The sequence below is a fragment of the Palaemon carinicauda genome, chromosome 38 (assembly GCF_036898095.1).
Source record: "Palaemon carinicauda isolate YSFRI2023 chromosome 38, ASM3689809v2, whole genome shotgun sequence".
In the NCBI taxonomy this organism is placed as follows: domain Eukaryota; kingdom Metazoa; phylum Arthropoda; class Malacostraca; order Decapoda; family Palaemonidae; genus Palaemon; species Palaemon carinicauda.
This window is the reverse complement of record NC_090762.1, coordinates 3799038-3816772: the sequence shown is the minus strand read 5'-3', so window position 1 is coordinate 3816772 and position 17735 is coordinate 3799038. Positions and strand designations below refer to the sequence as shown.

Below are 17735 nucleotides of genomic sequence, written 5' to 3'. Positions count from 1 at the left end.
CTTAAATGGGTGGAAATGCTTTTAATATTTCTTCAGACAATCCTATAAATCAGTTTAGTCAATAATCTGCCCCCACCACCCTCAGGTAAGAACTCGAACCACAACCCAGGAACCCTTGGAGGGAATTCTCCCAAATCCTGGCAGATTTAAACTCAATTGGGGGGTGGGGGGATTTATCCTCAATCCGGGGGGATTTACCCTCAATCCGGGTGAATTTACTCTTAATTCCGGGGGGGGCGGCGGTTACCCTCAATCCGGGTGGATTTACCCTCACTTCCGGAGCGGGTTACCATTAATTCCGGGAGATTTACCCTCAATTCCGGGGGTGTCACCATCAATTCGGGGGGGGGAGGGTTTACCCTCAATTCGGGTGGATTTACCGTCAATTCCGGGGGGTTTAACCCTCAATTCCGGGTGGATTTACCCTCAATCCGGGTGGATTTACCCTCAATCCGGGTGGATTTACCCTAAATTCCGGGGGGGGGGGTGTCACCATCAATTCGAGGGGGGGCGGGGGGTTACCGTCAAGTTGGGGGGGTTTTACCCTCAATTCGGGGGGGGGGGGGTGTGTGATTTATCATTAATTCCGGGTGAGGGGGGTTTAACCTCCCAATCCTTAGGGAATTTAACCAAGAGTCCTTGGTGGATTTAACTCCTAGTTTAAACTAAAGTCCTTTGGGGATTTAACCCAGAGTCCTTGGGGGGATTTAACCCAGTCCTTAGGAGATTTAACCCAGAGTCCTTAATGATAGCAAAAGAAACATTGCAAAAACCTTCCCAACCCCTTCTTTCGCATTACAACTTTAAACGTTAGCATTTTTTTTTTCGATGAAGGCAAGACGCTAAAGCTTTCAAGAGGAAACTGAAGACTTTCTTATTTTGCGAGTGCTTCAGTATTGTCGATCATACAGTAGAGAGCAATACGAATTGTGAAATTTTAAATACCCCCCGAATGAACATCAAAAAACGACCCTGGAGGTCCTGTAGAGAGGAGGGTTACCATGATGTACAGGACTAGATGAGAAGCCCTTAAAGTAAAAATCGAGACTGTCGTGAAAATAACTAAAATTGCCTCTGAAAACACTGGTAAAGGAGTACTTGTTTCTTCCATGGAAATTAACGTTTACGAAGAATATAAAATGACTATGAAATTGTAACAATACCAGGAATACAGGATTTCCAAATAAAAATCATATTCTCAAACCACAAATATGTTCAAAATTATTTAATGCAAAACAAAGTCACCTTTTTACCTAGAGACTAAAGGAAGACTTAATATTAATTACTGAATAAGGCTTCCCATTTCCAGATTAAAAACTTCTTATTATTTTTGGTCTGGTTAGTCAAAAAACAAGCAAGGACAACCCACTTACGGTAAGAGTTTAGTCATTACCTAACGAGGTGATTATTGATGATAGTTTAATACCAAAAGTTTCAATAATGGTTTTCCAAACAAAATATTTTTTCTCAAAAAAACGAAATAAAAAGAGCCGTGTTTCTACCTGTGCTTTTATCACTGCTATTTTCTGCTTCCGTTTAACTTGGATTTCAATTCATTTGTGGGTTGTAGAGTCCCTTAAGACCAAAACTAAGCCTTTATTCTACCAAAGACTTATGTGTAATTACATGAGCTGAACAGACTCTTAGTGTCTGATGGAGGGCGAGAAATAAACCCGTAAAAGTATATCTTGGGATACACTTCCGAATATTTAATATTGCAGTGGATTATATGCTTATTTCCTTCCCGTATTTAGTTATAGAGAGAGAGAGAGAGAGAGAGAGAGAGAGAGAGAGAGAGAGAGAGAGAGAGAGAGAGAGAGAGAGACCTAATTGGTGGGCGTTGGCTGATACTGCTAGTTGTCAAACTAATGTAAAGTGTGACAAGTTGTTCTTTTAAAAAAATAACTGTAGCTTATACATTTGTCTCAAAGATTGAATGTATTTTTATTAAAACGATTTGATTTTATGCCCTGAAGATATATTAATCAAATTATAATTGTAATGAATTTCATACCACAGGAAAACAGTAAAACGTAATTAAGTCTTCATAAATCTTATTGAAGACAGAATTATTCATGAGTATTTACAGTAGAGTGTTTTTCAGTTACCAGACGTATGGGAATTCATGCACTTGATATGTCCCCCCAAACACCTCTAGAAATTCCCAGATTTGGGGACAAATTCTCAACAAGTTGTCCCCCCGGTTAAAGAATTGCTTCAATCAATCAGAGACCACCATAGTCTGCGTTCTATAGTTAAAACTATAGTATTTTGCTTAGAATATATTAAAATATTCTTCCAATAGATTAATTTAATTACTTTAAGAGTTCATAAGATATTCGTATGAATATAATTTAATATTTAACTGAAATACGGTATACGAGTGAAATGTTTAAGCAAGGTACCCCTAGAACAAAGGGGCTACAGAAAAAGAAAACGGTACAGATTTTTTTAGAGAAAACGTTGTTTAAGGATAACTAAAGTATATTTGACTAACACGAAAACAAAAATTCTTTTCTCGTTATAATGTCATCTTAGAAAATTTATGAGTTAATGCCTTTAGGAATGTCATCTTCCATATTGTATATAATTTTAAGATATAATATTAGTAAGATCTACTTAGAAATTGTAAAACTATCACCATAAACTGAAAGTAGATAGTATCTTAAAATCTAGGATTTATAGTTCGGCTATAGACTCCATATATATATAACATAACTACTGTATTTGCAGTTCAATTATAGTCGGATTTAAGATATCATTATTTCGGCATAGGCTTTCTCTGCTATCATACTTTTTATCATATTAACTTGGAAGTATTGTTTGTTTAACTATGTTTACAAATATTTACCTTTTAAATTAAATGAAGGGAGATGCTATTTAATAACCCTTCTAGTAGTTTTAACGAGTTAAAGAAGCAGTTAAACAATGTAACTATATAATTTGTGATGTATTTGCTGCCAAGATCACCCTTATGGAAAATGAAGAAGTTTTGAAATGAAGGCATTACGCAAAGTTTGGTTGAAGGCATCTGATGCATTTTACTTGCACACCAAATGGAATTGGAAATACAGCTGCTTAATTTCATTTTAAATTGATTTAAAGATCTAGAATTTATGCAAACACTTATTCATGTTAAGCGTTTTGGTATAGGTCTACTGTATACTTCTGTAAATAGACTGCTATATGAATATAATTTGTACTAGGTAAGCTGCAGCACTAGTTGGAAAAACAATATACTATAAGCCCAAGAGCTCCAACGGGAAAAATAGCCTAGTGAGGAGAGGAAATAAGGAAACAAACAGAATATAGTGCACGAGTGTACCTTCTTATAGAAGAACTGCTCAACACAGATGATGCCAGTATAACAAATGCCACTCAAATATAGTTTTACGAATTACTATAATTGTGAATATAGATGAGAAACACAAGACGAACCTTGAACTGTATTAGAGTAGTTGATTTTAATTTTGGACACTAAGCATTGGGCCACATCAGCAGATACAGAGGTTACAGAGTTCTCTTGCTTGAGGTTACACTCAGGCAAACTATTCTCTTATTTCTCTTCCTCTAGTTTTTTTATAGTTTTTATAGATTACATATGAAAAATTCATTCTAATGTTGTTACTGTTCTTAAAATACTTTATATTAATTGTTAGTTACTTCTCTTCTAGTTTATTTTCTTGTTTCCTTTCCTCACTGGGCTATTTTCCCTGTTGGAACTCTTCAGCTTATAGGAATCCTGCTTTCCCGACTTGGGTTTTAGCATAGCCAATAATAATAATACTAATAATAATTATAATGATATCAATTATAATAATAATAATAAGAGGTTAAATTAACATCAAGGAAGCAGCAATAGTAATGAAAACAATGTTGAATATGATAGACTTGATATTTATAAAAAGCCGATCATATGTTTACTTGTTTTGGGTTTAAATCCAACCCTCCATTGAAGTCGAATGAACTACTTCTCGGACGGGTCAATCATCTAACGAAACATTTTCACTATAACTTACACAATTCTTTGATTGTATGGTCAGTCTCTAGGGCATTGTACCTTACCTCTTCCATTCATGAGTGGCCTTTAAACCCTTACTGTAGGTTCTATAGCTTTCAAATATGCGGACTTATGCCATTACAAAAAGCTCCCACTAGATATTTGAAAGACTGGAGACATTAAGGCTTTCAAGAAGAAACTGAAGACCTTTTCGTTTCCCGAGTGCTTCGATAATATGTGGATTTGACAATAAACACGGAATACGATGTATGATACGATAAATACCTAAGACTGTACTGTAAATGACAAACCGATCTTGTAGGTCCTGTACGGTATAAGGTTCCCCACTGTAATAGGACCTGTAAAACAACCGTAAAAGTAAAACACATTTCTGAATAGGATCATGTGGAAAACTGACAAACGAACGAACACATAGGTTTGAAAAAAAAATCTATATTTGCAGTCTGAATTGTAGGTACATTTACATCTTGCTAGTTCTCTTAAAAACGTCTTTTTCCTATTTATCCCTGGTTGCACCTCGGTGCCAAATGGCCTTCTTGGCACTAACACCAAGATATTAAAGCCTAAATTGATAATTCTAAAGCCTTTAAGATAATTATAAAATCAAACCATTGTTCTCCAGTCTTGGGTAGTGCCATAGCCTCTGTACCATGGTCTTCCACTGTTTTGGGTTAGATTTCGCTTGCTTGAGGGTACACTCGGGAACAATATTCTACTTATTTTCTCTTCTTGTATTGTTAAAAGTTTTTATAGTTTCTATAAGAAATATCTATTATAATGTTGTTGCTGTTCTTAAAATATTTTATTTTTCAGTGTTTCCTTTCCTCACTGGGCTATTTTCCCTGTTGGGGCCCATGGGCTTATAGCATCTAGTTTTTCCAATTAGGATTGTGGTTTGGCAAATAATAATAATAATAATAATAATAATAATAATAATAATAATAATAATAATAATAATAATAATAATAATAATAATAATAATAATAATAATAATAACCATCGCAGAAAGTATCAATAGATTAATCCCCTAATAAAATAAAAACTTAGAAATCGAATTATTGTGGAATGGCTACACAAATTTCACCCAATTTCTAAATGAAAAAAAAAACCTTTGAAATACAAGCTATAAATATTATTTCTAAAGTCCTAATAACGATGATGAACTCAAAGTCACAATGGGGGAACGTGTGATGTACGTGACAGCTACCACGTGTTCCCCTTTCTCATATTGTCATAGATAATTATGGTCATATTGAGATGGAATGATAGTTCAAGAAGCTAGCAAGAACGGGCACTCGGTAGAGCGCATACCTTCGCCTTTATCATGTACATTTAAAATAGACAATTTAATTATGCACATTTTGGCACTAGTTTCGTGCAAATCAGATGAAAATTGACCACGATATGGCAAAAATAAGTTTTTGACCTTTTCGTGACCTTCACCTTGACATTTGACCCAATCACTTCCGAAATCTTATCAAATTGTCCTTGGATCGTAGCCAATCATCCCAACAAATTTCACGAGATTCGGTCAAATAGTTTTCGAGTTATGCAGCTCACAAACATACAAATAAAGAAAGGTAATGACATCATCACATAATAGACAATTAAATTATGCACATTTAAGCTCTAGTTTCATGCAAATCAGATAAAAAATTAACCACGAAATCTGTTGTGATTTAACCACAAATTCTGGAGAGATTTAACCACGAAATCTAGAGTGATTTAACCACAAATTCTTGAGGGATTTAACCACGAAATCTGGAGTGATTTAATCACAAATTTTGGAGGGATTTCAACATGAATTCTAGAGGGATTTAACCACGAATTCTGGAGGGATTTAACCCCGAATTCTGGAGAGATTTAACCACGAATTCTGGAGAGATTTAACCACAAAATCTGGAGTGATTTAACCACGAATTCTTGATTAACCACGAAATCTGGAGTGATTTAACTATAACTTCTGGAGGGATTCAACCATGAATTCTGGAGGGATTTAACCACGAATTCTGGAGGGATTTCACCATGAATTCTGAAAGGAATTTAACCTCGAAATCTGGAGAGATTTAACCACGAATTCTGGAGGGATTTAACCACGAATTCTGGAGGGATTTAACCACGAATTCTGGAGGGATTTAACCACGAATTCTGGAGGGATTTCACCATGAATTCTAAAAGGAATTTAACCTCAAAATCTGGAGAGATTTAACCACGAATTCTGTAGGGATTTCACCATGATTTCTGAAAGCAATTTAACCTTGAAATCTGGAGAGATTTAACCACGAATTCTAAAGGGATTTCACCACGAAATCTGGAGTGATTTAACCACGAAATCTGGAGTGATTTAACCACGAATTCTGGAGGGATTTAACCACGAATTCTGGAGGGATTTCACCATGAATTCTAAAAGGAATTTAACCTCAAAATCTGGAGAGATTTAACCACGAATTCTGTAGGGATTTCACCATGATTTCTGAAAGCAATTTAACCTTGAAATCTGGAGAGATTTAACCACGAATTCTAGAGGGATTTCACCACGAAATCTGGAGTGATTTAACCACGAAATCTGGAGTGATTTAACCACGAATTCTTGAGGGATTTAACCATGAATTCTGGATGGATTTAACCAAGAATCTTAAGGAGATTTAACCACGAATCTTAAGGAGATTTAACCACGAATTCTGGAGGGATTTAACCACGGATTCTGGAGGGATTTAACCATGGATTCTGGAGGGATTTAACCATGGATTCTGGAGGGATTTAACCACAAAATCTGGAAGGATTTAACCACGAAATCTGGAGGGATTTAACCACGAAATCTGGAGGGATTTAACCACAAATTCTGGAGGGATTTAACCACGAATTTTAACAAGACCAGGCTCTCCATATACTGCTAAATTATTCAAAGCTATTGTTTTCCTCTATTACGTTTCCATAATTCAAAACAATTCGACTCATGGGAAATACGTTAGAGTTATGAAAAAAAAAAAAACTATAAAAAAATAAAGAAAACTAGCCGGGTTTCCTCACTAAACGACCTGGAACTGACATCGTCAACATAGTCAACCAAACAATTAGTTCGTGATGCCAATGTACATTCGATATATCTGTTCAAAATATATAGTAAATTAATAATGGAATAATTACTCAAAAGTATCCATAAAATATACAATTCACAGATAGTGAGAGTTTTCCCGGATGAAGACAAGACGTTTTAGGAAAACAATTCGAGATAGTTGTGAAAACAGCTAAAATTGCCTTGAAGACATTTTTAAACGACGAGTCTTTCCTCAAAAGGAAATGAAATGGTAATAACAATACACAGATTTCGAGATTTTCAAATTATCCTAGAACAAATAGACCAACATGTTCAAAAATTAATCTAAACTAATGATTATATTAACAATTACAGCTATAGATTAATAACACGTAATCAATTACACCATTTAGGATTTAATATATTCACACTTAATTACTTAAGAGTAATATAAGCACATTGTTTAATAATGACTTAATTATATCAATAGATTACACCCGTGAAATTGAATGCCATCAGTATTAATCGAAATTACATCAATATAACTTAATTACTTTAATCATATCGTTTATAAGTAATTAATTAATAAGGTATAAAAAATACAGCAGTAATACATAAATCAAATACACAAATAGAGAGATCAGTTCGCTGTATTGATAAATTAAATAAATCAGTAATTTGAAAAATTATATCAGTAATGTATAGGCACTAGAAGAATTGGAAGACCCAGGCCTACATGGCTTAGGACTATAAAGTGCGAAATAGGAGAGGATGAATGGAGAAGTATTGAATTAAAAGCTCAAAACAGAGACGACTGGCGAAATCTAACTGAGGCCCTTTGCGTCAATAGGCGTAGGAGGAGATGATGATGATGAATCTATAAATCAAATATGCAAGAAATAGACCAGTTCGCTGTATTGATCAATTAACTAAGTCCAATCACTTATTATAATTGGTATAAATCACCACAGAGCAATGAATTTAAAAAGGCAAAACCAAAGTAATGAATAACTTTCAAAACTCTAACCAACATTATTCGTTGATTAAAAAAATGTCAAATTTCGTGGTCCACTTGGTACAACCCTCAACTCTCAGCTGTCAGTCACACCTTGATGATAGGTAGTTACTCAACCCCTTCCCCCCTCCCCCCCCCCCACCCAGCGGTGGCTACTATCTTCCCAATAATATATATTAAACGTTTATTAAATGTACTTGTTTTCATATGTCTATGACCTCATGAAATGGCTTACCGTTTTTCAAAGACCCCAGACAAATAATCAAAGTGATCCTTTCCAAGTGGGGAAACCTTAACGTGGTGAAAGGGTTTGCGTGTCGCCATGAGCAGCAAAGCTGTACTAGTCAGGGGCACCTATACTAGGTTGGTTTGCTGTAAGCAAAGACAAAAATCTCCTATTACCAATCCGCTGTGGCCAGAGTGATGATGAAAACTGACCAAATCTCAGACATGAATAAAGACATGTCTGATGCCTTTGTCCTGCACTGGACTAAAAAAGGCTACATATATATATATATATATATATATATATATATATATATATATATATATATATATATATATATATATATATATATATATATATACTGTATATATATATATAAACAATGCAGCCGTTTCTAGTCAACAGCCGGACAAAGGCTTCAGACATGTTTTTGATTATGTCTAAGGTTTGACCAATTTTCATCATATTTTTCTGCATTTTAACAAAAACAACGTCTCCTTATTAAATATAAAATGTCTAATTTTTCTATAGAATTGATAACAGCGACGTATAATACTAACAATTAATGTATAAATAAATTTAGAATAAATTTCTAGTACCAACACTCAACTGACCTTCACACCTTCAGGGCTCGTAGGGAAATGCTCTGAAAACCATAAAATTTCCATTAGCCAATCACAGGGCTCCAAAAGAACCCCTTTGTAAGCCAGTCTCTCATTGGCTTAAACATTCGTTCTTTGGCTAAGATGGTTAGAAGCTGTTCTCCTATTGGCTGGAGTCTTTCAGTCAATTTTAATTTCAAAGGGTATTTTCAAAACGAATTTATATCATGGCTAGTGACATATTCAGTAATCCATATCACATATATTAATACTAAATTTATGTAAATTAATATGATAAATTGGAAATTGGATAAAAGCAAAATTTTGATTCATTATAAAACATAGAATTGAAGAACTTAAAACCCTTCTTTGCAAACAAGCAAACAAGGTGGTTTGTTCTTCCAAAGACAGCTGCTGTAGCTTGCATACAGAAAGTCACGGACTGTAATCAATCTTTGTAATAACTTCAGTATCTTTTAGCAAACGAATTTAAAGGATGTAACATCAAAAAGGATATATATATATATATATATATATATATATATATATATATATATATATATATATATATATATATATATATATATATATATATATATATATATATATACCGTATACAAAGACTGAATTGCTAATAAAAACATTTTAATAACTAATAGTGAATATATAAATTATACTAGATTGCTATACAAACATTATTCTGATACATACCCTGATAAATGAATATATCTATATATAACATAATGCGTAAGGGAAAACCTAAGCCTCTCTCTCTCTCTCTCTCTCTCTCTCTCTCTCTCTCTCTCTCTCTCTCTCTCTCTCTCTCTCTCTCTCTCTCAGATGAAGTAACCCGTGTTTTCAGTTAAGATTCACAGAACAAAGGATCGAAAGGCATCTATGAATCAATTTGAACTAAAATGGCAAACCCTGCAATTGCAATACAACAACAACATTCAGACAAACTGAACAACAGATTTCAAGTGGAGGAGGAATAGAAGATAGGAAGTGAAATAAGATAGAACTGCATGCCCGAGTATACCCTCAAGCAAGAGAACTGTAATCTAAGACAGTGGAAGACCATGGTACAGAGGCTATGGCACTACCCAAGACTAGAGAACAATTGTTTGATTTTGTAGTGTCCTTCTCCTAGAAGAGCTGCTAACTACTTTGAGCAAGACCATCACGTAGACTACAATTTCACAACTGAATCTAAGTTAACTATTGAGAAAGTCAAGCAGATTGACTAGTTATGCAATGATTACCTCTATGTGATCTGGATTTAGTTACTTGATGACATAATCACCTGTAAGTGACCTAGATTTAGAGCCTGATGACTTTGAAAACATTTTATGAACGGTTGTATTTACTCATGAAATTTTAATCAAATATTAAACATGAAATTATTTTCTTCATCTGTTTTCTAAAGACCTAACCCTTCATAACTCCTGAACAAAAAATATGAACAAATAGGTTATAAATTGAGGTGTGTGTGCGTGTGTGTGGCGCGGTGGGGAGGGGTGGGGGGGGGGGGCAGTGGTTACTGGCACCACCAACATATCACCCCCTCCCTACCAACACCCCAACGACAGATGATTAAAAGTTCTTGGACAAATTGTGGAAAGGTGAGAGACAGTAATATTCCCCCCGAGAGGACTTCGAAGAAAGAACACAGAGGAATGCAAAGATTGGGACAAATGGTAAAAATTATGAAAAAGAGGGAACCAGAGGCTTAGGGGCGGTCTTACTTTGAAGTTATATATATATATATATATATATATATATATATATATATATATATATATATATATATATATATATATATATATATATATATAGTATACACATTATATATATATACATATACATATATATATATACGTACATATATATACAGCATATACATTATATATATACATATTCATATAAAGTATATATATATATATATATATATATATATATATATATATATATATATATATATATATATATATATATATATATATATATATATCTTAATCAGTAATCCCTTGTAAAGACATATTTTTGTCGAAACACAGCTGTAGTAACAGAATAAAGGAAAAAAACAATGAAGTCTCTGTAACCACAGGCTTACACCTGAGAATCTGAGAAAATACGAGAATTTCCATAGGAAACTCATTGATGCCACTGATACAGGCACACACGCACGAAGGCGCACACATAAAATCCAACTCAAAAATTATTTATGTAAGCCAATACTTTTAACACCATTCTCAGGATAAGGGTCAAACAAGAGATAGTTGAATGACGCTAAGAAATGTATTAAACTTATAACTGTTTTGAATATTAATACATACAATGAAACACTTATTTCTCGCCTTTGTGCTTTACCTTGACCTTTGACCTTAATATGTATTAATTGGTGTGGATTTTCATACACTCAATTATGAACCAAGTTTGAAGTCTCTGTGACAACGATGTCCAAACTTATGCCTGATTACGGGAATTGGACATTTTGCTTGACCTTTGACCTTGACCTTCCAAAATGTAACAATTTCTAGCTTTTTACATAAGAGTTAATCCCAGTAAGTTTCATTACTGTACGATTAAAATTATGGCCAGGAAGCTGCTCACAAGCAAACCCACACAAAAAGGGGGTAAAACAAAACCTTCCAACTTCGTTGTCGGAGGTAATAAATGTATAAAAAAACAAACGGATATTATGGAGTAATAAATAAAATGACAGACACGGAATAACCAAACTGTATCAGTAGTATTCCCACTGACCCAGACGAATGTGACGGAAGTCGAGAGTAAAGTAGATGGTGTCAGAGAATCCTGGGAAATGAAACCAGAGATAGTGGCAGGGCTGGACTGACCATTAAGCACGTGTCTAATTAGGGCATCAAGAGATGGGGTCAACATACATTTATCATTCATGCGTTGTTAGGCTAACTTAGATTTGCAGACAGAACGAAGCAAAATCTATTTGCTGACAAAGGGAATAAAAGTGGTTGGAAACTCATGAGTAAAACGAGAGTTCACATTGGCACCACTTCATGTGTTAACAGTTAATAAAAATGCTACATTTGACTCCACTCACAGCTTGTTCTAGCAAGCCAGTTGAAACTTAGTTGCTTCCTATGCTGTTAAGGTGAGCTATATTACTACCCAGTGCGTCCTGCTACTATCATCCTATGGTGTTCTGACCCAAGGCATGAGGTCCTTTCATGGATTAGTCGTCCTTCATAATTCTCTCTATTCATGGTCACCTCTTTTAGATCTTGGTACCTTCTCCCTCCCTCCCTTCAGGTCTTGTGGTCTCTCAAACTTATTTTCAACATCCTTGTTAATATTACTATTATTATTATTATTATTATCATAAATTAACCCAGATCTATGAAACCTATTTCACTGAGAAGAGGAGCAAGATACACATTCATTGTTTAAAGACGAACAGCAATAGGCATATCTTATGTTTTTACTTCTTCTGAACTGAATATAGTAACTATTGAAGAACATTGAAATAATAAGACAAAAATCTAAAATAGACAGGCAACAAATTTAAATTACCTTCGAATCTATATATTTTCTTTTAATCTTATCAAATACTGAACTTCCAGACTATTCCTTTGAAGACAAACTAATCAGTTGCAAAAATCTATAGCAAATGTATATCTGAACTAAAGGATTAATTATTACCTGCGGATTTTCCACTGAAAATCTGAGAAGAGTTGAATTCTTCCTATTGCCCTTATAATTACACCAAATTTTGAAAACATGCACAAACACACTAAATACCTTTAAAATGACTTCCTGAATCAATTCAGGAGAAAATTAGTAAATAGATTGATACACTGAAATTTTGGGGATTTTTGATTTACAGGGCCAGACCTGCTGATTTTCCAATGAAAATCTGGGAAGAATTAAATGCCTTCTATAGCCCTTATAAATACACCAAATTTTGTATACATGCACAAACACATTAAATACCTCTAAAATGACTCTCTGAATCAATTCAGGACATAGATTGATACACTGAAATTTTGGGGATTTTTTATTCACAGGGCTGGACCTGAGGATTTTCCACTGAAAATCTGGGAAGAGTTAAATTCCTCCTATAGCCCTTATAATTACACCAACTTTTGTGAACATGCAAAAACACATTAAATACCCCTGAAATGACTTCCTGAATCAATTCAGGAAATATTCAGGACACAGATTGATACATTGAAATTTTTGGGATTTTTTATCCACAGGGCCGGACCTGCGGATTTTCCAATGAAAATCTGGCAAGAATTAAATTCCTCCTATAGCCCTTATAATTACACCAAGTTTTGAAAACATGCACAGACACATTAAATACCTCTAAAATGACTTCCTGAATCAATTCAGAACATAGATTTATACATTGAAAATTTTGGGATTTTTGACCAATAGGGGCGGACCTGCAGATTTTCCACTGAAAATCTGGGAAGAGTTAAATTCCTCCTATAGCCCTTATAATTACACCAAATTTTGTAAACATGACAAATTCGGAGATAATTTGTATTTTTCCTAACCATACAAACCTTAGCTATTTACATAGGGTTTACTTTCGGCGTAGCTGAAATTGACGAGCCATTAGATTTTTAACGAGGGTTTACTACCCCCGCGCTAGTTAGCAGGGGTAGGGGAGGGGTAGCTTGCTACCCCTCCCCCCTCACACACCAGTGAAATGTCTCACTTCACTTAGAGGTAGGACTTGACTTGGGGGACAGGGCTGGCGGGCAAATATGTGTAAATAGCTAAGGTTTGTATGGTTAGGAAAAATACAAATTATCTCTGAATTTGTCATTTGTTCCGTAACCGAAATACAAACCACTCTATTTACATAGGGTGACTTACCCCTTAGGAAGGGTGGAAAGTCCCCAGCCATACTGGCTTTGGCTTACCCGGGGACTCAGAATCCGAGTGAGCCACACTCGAGAAAAGGAGTCCCTGCACCTCACAAGTAGCAAGGAACGTGTGGTCTACATAATCTTGTGTGTGAAGGAAGAAAGTGTGACTCGTCCTAGGCAGTTGACCTGGAGTTCTTAGACATAACTCTGGGTTAGGACATTCCCAATATCACCTCGTCAGGGAATGAGGGACGCGACAGTATTATCTCAATACTCGGAACACAAGGAAGCATGGTTTACCTGCAGAGGTTTGAGGTCAGCTATGCAGAGACCAGGATGCTGCTTTCCCCAGGAGAGGGGAGGATAAAGAAAGAAGGGCCAGACATACTTCTTCCGTTCATGCTGTCTAAAACCCGGTAACAATGCCCTCAACCTTCAGCTACCTGTCCAAAAAGGAGCCTGAGGTTAGCCCAGGTGTTGTGTAGCCACCACAGGGCGATAGAAACGTATCGATACCCCTGTGGGTCACGTCCTGCAGGAAGTGGGCTGCAAAGGTCGCTAGACGCTTTCAGACTCCAGCTTGTAGCACCTCCGTCACAGAGTAGTCCCTCTTGAAGGCTAGGGACGTTGCGATGTATCTGACATCGTGGGCTGTAGGGCGACGTGACGGGGGAGGGTCTGGATTCAGGTCGAGATGAATGCCCTTGAATCCGGGCTGATCGGCATATTTGGTGACCCTCCCCTGCGTCCTTCCTGTGCTCCCAAACCGGGCTTGCATGTGAGGACGAACTGCAGCTGTTCTTAAAGATAACCCCTCCGGTTCCTTACTGGGAAGTAGAAGAAGGTCTGGGTCATCTGTACAGAACGGACACTCGAAATCTTGAAGGAGTAGAACCGAAGGGCCGGGACTCCAAGATTCTGAGACTAGTAACCAACTCAGGAACGAACCTGAATGTTACCGCCCCCTATCCTCTTGAAAGGGCGGAGTCGTACGAGAGACCATGAAGATTGCTTACACCCTTGGCCGAGTCCAGACCGAGCAGGAGCACCGTCTTCCAAGATGGGCGACGATAAGAGGCCCAACGTAATGGTTTGCAATAAGATCTCTTAAGGGTCTTAAAAGCCCGAACCATGTTCCATGGAGGAGGTATCACTCCGACTGGGGGCAGGAACGTTCGTAGCTTCGCATGAGCGAAGAGAGATCCAGCGGGGAGGAAATGTCTACTCCTTTAGCCTGAAGGCCAGGGTAAGGCTGAGCGATAGGCTTCACTGCCGAGAGCGGAAATAGAGTTTCCTCCCACCGATAAACAAAAACTCCGTTATTGCTGGAGTAGAGGCATCAAGGGGAGAGGTACCTCTCCCACTACACCAACCACAGAAGACTCTCCACTTCGCCTGGTAGACCCCTGCGAATGACTTTCGCAGGTAACGCGACCTCCGCTCCGCGACTGTTGTGGGGTGCCTTTTTGTGAGGAGGTGTCGTATAGTCTCCAGGCGTGAAGCCGAAGTGATGCTACGGCTTGTGATAGATATTGCAGTGGGGTTGTTTGAGTAGTCTGTGTCGTGGAAGAAGCTCTCCCGGGAGTTCCGCCAGGGGATGCATTAGGTCTGGAAACCGTTCTGCGTAAAGTCGCAGCAGAGCTCTCAGGGTCATCGATAGGTTGACCGACAATCTGGTCTTGTTGAGCCCCCTTCTCAACAGACACAAATGGTGGGAAGACGTAGGCGTCGATGCTGTCACACCGTTACAGGAAGGCATCTTGCCAAAGAGTCTTGGGGTCTGAGACTGGGGGATAGTACAGCGGCAGCTTGAAGTTCCAGGCTGTCGTGAGCAGGTCCCCCAGGCCAGGACTTTGCTGGTTACTAGAGGCCAAAGACCCCCAGGTACTCTCTATCTGTGAGTCTCTGCACAGATTGTCGGAGAGAACATTCCTCTGACTGGAATGAGCGAGCCGATGGTGGTATTGAGTGGACTTCGGTTCATCTCAGTATCTCTACTGCAAGATGCGAAAGAATGAAAATGTACCTCCCTGCTAATTGGAATACGCCAGTACCATGGAGTTGTCGCACACGGAGCGACTTGGCAGGATCTGTTGGATCTGTTGAAGGGCCAGACTACGGCCTCTAAGCCTCTAAGCCTAGCTGAATGATGTGGAGGTACCCTTCAGGTCCTGACCATAGGCCTGAACCAGAACATGAGGCCCCCCCCTTTTCCTTTGACGAGTCCGAGAACAGCATCAAATGCGGGGGAAGAACGAGAAGATCCACTCCCTTGCAAGAGGTTTCCGTAGGTCGACCCCATTGCAGGTCTAATCGTTCCGCTGGTCCCATAGGGACCAGAAAGTCTGGTTAATCGTCGCTTTGATTCCACCGAAACTTGGGCCGCCTAACAGGGAACTTATCCTGAGGCGACCGTTCGGGACTTAGACGGATCAAGGAGGAAAGGAGACCTAGGAAACGTATCAAGATAGGGCTTAAAGCTCTCCTTGTCTGAGGAAAGGTTCTGCGACTCTCCTCAGCCTTGCCACAGTCAACTGATGGGAAGGCTTGGAGAAGGAGTCAATGTCATGGCTAGATATCCCAGATGTTGAGGTAGAAGCAGAGAAGGCTCCTTGCGAATTACCATGATCCCTAGATCTTGGTAAAGTCCTGGAAGCTTGTCTCGGTGTCGAAGAAGGTCGATTCCGAGATTACCGGAGTTAGCCAGACCTCCAGAAAGCGAAGTAGGGGGAAGCCTGCTCCTGAGTGGCCATGAGGATAGCAGGGAGAGTTCTCTGGTGAAAACCAGCGATGCTGCGGCAGGATCGCAAAACAGCATCTTGAACTGGTACATCTGTAGTCTAGGCTGAATTCCAAGTGCTTCCTGGAAGACAGATGGAATGGGACCTGGAAGTACCCGTCCTTCCGATCCAGGGCATATGGAGTCTTGTGGTCTCGCTACAAGTCTGATCGATTCTGCTGTTCCACGCTGAACGAAGTTTGTTCGACAAACTTGATCAGAGCTAATTGGTCGATGACAGGAATCCCGTCTAAGATGCTTTCCTTACAAGAAAAGATCGACAGAAGCCGGGGGGGAAGCCGTCAACGACCCTATGGAGGGCATTCTTCTAGAGCATGGCTCCTTCTGCCCAAAGGGAAAACCCCTTGCCGATCCCATGGCATAGAAGCTAAGCGACACTGGATTCGCTGTCAGTGGAGGAGAGATGTTAAGAGCGAGGCGCGATATCCTTGGCTGATCACGGAGATCGTGCAGGAATCGGCACCGTGAAGCTGCTATCTGAAAGAGTAACCTTAGGCATCCCCCCAGCGGGAAACCTGCAGGGGGGTTGCCAATCCTAGAGTTTGCGAACTCGGCCGTTCCCTCTAGGATTATTGCCTCCCCGGGAGGACTTCCCGTCCTACCTGTCCCTGACAGGAGGGGACTGCTATGTACACCTTGTCTTAGCTGCTGGAGCCGGTTCTGATAACCTTGGCTGACGAGGCTGTGTGATGAGGCGTCGGAGGCTTGCAGGGTCTGGAAGTAAGCCCCTTTTGGAGGAGTGAATCGAGATTCGACTTCCTCCACACACCAGCTGTCCATTTCTCCTTCCTTGGGCTCAAACAAGCTCTTCCCAAAGATGGAAGAGTGTCTGAGTTTGCCGACATCCACGGATGGGACTTCCGAGAGGAAGCCCTCGGTCACTGCGTCTAGATGCTTCAACATCGAGTTTGTCCGCAAGTTCGAAACTTGGCGACGGAACGCAGAGGTGCTTGAGCCCGAGAGAAGGAAAGTTCCCATGATCTTCCAGGAACTTCCTTGTACAAATCCTTGGGTCGCAATTGGAGAGGGAAAGGCCTGGTAAGCCCCTTCCACAAAATGGAGAAGAGGAAGGGCTAGACCAGTCACCCCCTGCCGGCCGGAGAATTTCTCGAAAGAAACTCCCTGGCAAGCCCCTTCCATGGAATGGTGGGGAGGAAGGGCTAAACCAGGTTCTG

At 38.6% G+C, this 17735-nt stretch overlaps 1 long non-coding RNA gene across 1 annotated transcript in view; it reads right to left on the bottom strand.

The window, feature by feature from the left end:
• Nucleotides 1-9036, bottom strand: part of LOC137630074 (uncharacterized) — a 30280-nt gene extending 21244 nt beyond the window's left edge. The window contains exon 1 of the long non-coding RNA XR_011041633.1: nt 8914-9036. This is a non-coding gene — a long non-coding RNA (uncharacterized lncRNA). The remainder of the gene's footprint in view (nt 1-8913) is intronic.
• Between the last annotated feature and the right edge of the window lie 8699 nt (nt 9037-17735).